Genomic DNA, 4,960 nt, shown 5'->3' with positions numbered 1-4,960 from the left:
TTGATTTTATAAATGATGCAAGATCTTGTGATTTTGGTGAGACTTTGATGTATTTGTTTGGTTGATGAATAGGTAAAAAGATAAAGGAAAAGAAGCAGAAAGCACAAATTAAGCCCAAACAAAGGAAAGAAGAATTTTGGGCACACTTTGAAGTTTGAGCACGCTTTGGTCCTTAGGCCACGCTTTTAAAAGTGATGAGCGGATAATTTATACGCTTTTTGGCATTGTTTTTACATAGTTTTCAGTATGATTTAGTTAGTTTTTAATATATTTTTATTAGTTTTTAAATAAAAATCACATTTCTGGACTTTACTATGAGTTTGTGTGTTTTTCTGCGATTTCAGGTAATTTCTGGCTGAAATTGAGGGACTTGAGCAAAAAGCAGATTCAGAGGCTGAAGAAGGACTGCAGATGCTGTTGGATTCTGACCTCCCTGCACTCAAAGTAGATTTTCTGGAGCTACAGAACTCGAAATGGCGCGCTCTCAATTGCGTTGGAAAGTAGACATCCGGGCTTTCTGGCAATATATAATAGTCCATACTTTGCCCGAGTTTAGATGACGCAAACTGGCGTTCAACGCCATCTTCCTGCCCTATTCTAGAGTTAAACGCCAGAAACAGGTTACAAACTGGTGTTCAACTCCAAGAGAAGCCTCTACATGTGTAAAACTTAATGCTCGGCTCAAGCATACACCAAGTGGGCCCCGGAAGTGGATTTCTGCATCATTTACTCATTTCTGTAAACCCTAGTAACTAGTTTAGTATAAATAGGACTTTTTACTATGGTATTTAGATCCTCGGATCTATCTTTGGATTATTTTTTTTATCCTTTGATCATATTTTTGGGGCTGGCCATTCGGCCATGCCTAGACCTTGTTCTTATGTATTTTCAACGGTAGAGTTTCTACACACCATAAATTAAGGTGTGGAGCTCTGCTGTTCCTTGAGTATTAATGCAAAGTACTATTGTTTTTCTATTCAATTCAAGCTTATTCCTATTCTAAGATATTCATTCGCACCCAAGATCATGATGAACGTGATGATTATGTGACGCTCATCACCATTCTCACCTATGAACGCGTGCCTGACAACCACTTCCGTTCTATATGAAGACGAGACAGAATGAGTATCTCTTAGATATCTAATACAAGGGACCGAGTCCGAGATATTAGAGTCTTCGTGGTATAAGTTAGAACCCATGGATGGCTATTCCTGAGATCCAGAAAGTCTAAACCTTGTCTGTGGTATTTCGAGTAGGATCTGGGAAGGGATGGCTGTGACGAGCTTCAAACTCGCGAGTGCTGGGCGTAGTGACAGACACAAAAGGATAGTAAATCCTATTCTAGTATGATCGAGAACCGACAGATGATTAGCCATGCAGTGACAGCGCATTGCACCATTTTCACAGAGAGGACGGGATGTAGCCATTGACAACGGTGATGCCCAACATACAACTTGCCATGTAAAGCAGTATGAAGGATTGGATGAAAGCAGTGGGAAAGCAGAGATTCAGGAGGAATTAAGCAACTCTATACGCTTATCTGAAATTCTCACCATTGAATTACATAAGTATCTCTATCCTTATTTTACGTTTTATTTATCTTTTAATTATTAAATTCCCATAACCAATTGAATCTGCCTGACTGAGATTTACAAGGTGACCATAGCTTGCTTCAAGCCGACAATCTCCGTGGGATCGACCCTTACTCATGTAAGGTTTATTACTTGGACGACCCAGTGCACTTGCTGGTTAGTTGTGCGGAGTTGTGACAAAGTGTGTGAATTACGTTCTGAGCACCAAGTTTTTGGCGCCGTTGTTAAAGATCACAATTTCGTGCTCCAAGTTTTTGGCGCCGTTGCTGGGGATTGTTCGAGTTTGGACAACTGACGGTTCATCTTGTTGCTCAGATTAGGTAATTTTATTTTAATTTTAACCTTTTTGTTTTTATTATTCTTATTTTCGAAAAAAATAAAAAAAATAAAAAATAAAAAAATAAAATTAAAAAAAATTATTCTATGTTCTTCAGAATTTTTAAGAAGGAATTCTAGAATCTCATGAGATGGGTTGAATCCTAGCTGGCTGTTAAGCCATGTCTAATCTTTTGGACCGAGGTTTCAACTATCTCAAGAGAAGAGCTTCTTTGTCTTTTTCAGCAAATTAGCTATTGTATGTAATGTTCTGCTAAAACTTGGCTGGCCATTGGCCATGTCTAGTGTTTTAGACCGGAGCTTTCACTGAAAGCTTGGCTGGCTAGTAAGCCATGTCTAATTCCTGGACCGAAGCTTTAAACTAACATTGCATGATTCCTGGAATTCTCATTAAAAATTTTGAAATCCTTAATTTTTTTTTCCAATTAATTTTCGAAAAATACAAAAAAATTTTTAAAATCATAAAACCAAAAAAATAATTTTGTGTTTCTTGTTTAAGTCTATTGTCAATTTATAAGTTTGGTGTCAATTGTATGTTTATCTCTTTCTTGCATTTTTCGAAAATTCATGCATGTGTTCTTCATGATCTTCAAGTTGTTCTTGATGATTTTATATGCTTGATCTTTACTTTTTATTGTTTTCTATCTTTTCTTGTTTTTCATATGCATTCTTGCATTCATAGTGTCTAAAAATTAAAAATTTCTAAGTTTGGTGTCTTGCATGTTTTTCTTTTCTTAAAAATTTTCAAAAATATGTTCTTAATGTTCATCTTGACATTCAAAGTGTTCTTGGTTTTCATCTTGACATTCATAGTGTTCTTGCATGCATTGTGTGTTTTGATTTATAATTTTCATGTTTTGAGTCTTTTTGATGTTTTTCTCTCTCATCATTAAAAATTCAAAAATAAAAAAAATATCTTTCCCTTTTTCTCTCATAAATTTTTTAAAATTTGAGTTGACATTTTCAAAAATTTTTAAAATCTAGCTGTTTCTTATGAGTCAAATCAAAATTTCAATTTAAAAATTCTATCTTTTTCAAATCTTTTTCATTTTTCTTTTATGATTTTCGAAAATTTCAAATTGATTTTCAAAAATCTTTTTCTTATTTTATTTCATAATTTCAAAATCTTTACTAACAATTAATGTGATTGATTCAAAATTTTCAAGTTGTTACTTGCCTATTAAGAAAGATTCAATCTTTAAATTTTAAAATCATATCTTTTTTGTTTCTTGTTAGTCAAGTAATCAAGTTTAATTTTCAAAATCAAATCTTTCTAAATTTCTTTTTCAAATCTTTTTCAAAATAAGTTTCAATCACATCTTTTTCAAAGTCAATTTCAAAATCTTTTCTAACCTCTTATCTTTTTAAAATTGATTTTCAAATCTTTTTCAAACTAATCCTATCTTTTTGTTTCAATCATATCTTTTTCAAAACTACCTAACTAATTCTCTCTCTAATTTTCGAAAATCACCTTCCTCTTTTTCAAAATTCCTTTTTAAATTAACAAATTGTTTTAAATTTAATTTAATTTGATTTAATTTTCCTTTCTTAATTTTCAAATTTTAATTTTAATTTTAAATTAAAAACAAAAATATTTTATTTTATTTTATTTAATTTTCGAATTCTCTCATCTCTCATCTCCTTCTATTTAATTATTCATCTACTAACACTTCTCTTCCATCCAAAATTCGAACACCATCTTCCTCTCTGTGTTCGAGTTTTTCTCTTCCCCTTCTTTTATTCTTCTCTTCTACTCACATAAAGGAACCTTTCTACTGTGGCAAAGAGGATCCCTATTATTCTCTGTTTTTTTTTTCATATGAGCAGGAACAAGGATAAGAACATTCTTGTTGAAGCTGATCCTGAACCTGAAAGGACTCTGAAGAGGAAGCTAAGGAAAGCTAAAGCACAACTCTCTGGAGAAAATCTGACAGAAATTTTCGAAAAAGAATGAGACATGGCCGAAAATAATAACAATGCAAGGAAAATGCTTGGTAACTTTACTGCACCAAATTCCAATTTACTTTGAAGAAGCATCTCAATCCCTGCCATTGGAGCAAACAATTTTGAGCTGAAACCTCAATTAGTTTCTCTGATGCAACAGAATTGCAAGTTTTATGGACTTCTATCAGAAGATCCTTTCAGTTCTTAACTGAATTCTTGCAAATTTGTAATACTGTTAAGACCAATGGGGTTGATCCTGAGGTCTACAGGCTTATGCTTTTCCTGTTTCCTGTAAGAGACAGAGCTAGAATATGGTTGGACTCTCAACCTAAAGACAGCCTGAACTCTTGGGATAAGCTGGTCACGGCTTTCTTAGCCAAGTTCTTTCCTCCTCAAAAGCTTAGTAAGCTTAGAGTGGATGTTCAAACCTTTAAATAGAAAGAAGGTGAGTCCCTCTATGAAGCTTGGGAGAGATACAAGGAACTGACCAAAAAGTGTCCTTCTGACATGCTTTCAGAATGGACCATCCTGGATATATTCTATGATGGTCTGTTTGAATTATCTAAAATGTCATTGGACCATTCTGCAGGTGGATCCATTCACCTAAAGAAAATGCCTACAGAAGCTCAAGAACTCATTGACATGGTTGTAAATAACCAGTTCATGTACACTTTTGAAAGGAATCCTGTGAGTAATAGGACGCCTATGAGGAAGGGAGTTCTTGAAATTGATACTCTGAATGCCATATTGGCTCAGAATAAAATATTGACTCAGCAAGTCAATATGATCTCTCAGAGTCTGAATGGATTGAAGAAATCATCCAACACTACTAAAGAGGCATCTTCTGAAGAAGAAGCTTATGATCCTGAGAACCCTGCAATAGCAGAGGTGAATTACATGGGTGAACCCTATGGAAACACCTATAATCCCTCATGAAGAAATCATCCAAATTTCTCATGGAAGGATCAACAAAAGCCTCAACAAGGCTTTAATAATGGTGGAAGAAACAGATTTAGCAATAGCAAACCTTTTCCATCATCCACTCAGCAACAGACAGAGAATTCTGAGCAGAATCCATCTAGCTTATC

General features: G+C 34.2%; 1 non-coding gene across 1 annotated transcript; it reads right to left on the bottom strand.

Moving 5' to 3' along the window:
• Positions 1–4,277: 4,277 nt before the first annotated feature.
• LOC112726019 (small nucleolar RNA R71) lies at positions 4,278–4,385 on the bottom strand. The gene has a single exon (XR_003165092.1). It is a non-coding gene; the product is annotated as a small nucleolar RNA R71 (small nucleolar RNA).
• Positions 4,386–4,960: the final 575 nt, after the last annotated feature.

Source organism: Arachis hypogaea, chromosome 11, assembly GCF_003086295.3.
Source record: "Arachis hypogaea cultivar Tifrunner chromosome 11, arahy.Tifrunner.gnm2.J5K5, whole genome shotgun sequence".
NCBI lineage: Eukaryota > Viridiplantae > Streptophyta > Magnoliopsida > Fabales > Fabaceae > Arachis > Arachis hypogaea.
Note: the sequence above shows the minus strand (reverse complement) of the source record. Positions and strands in the feature narration are given on the sequence as shown.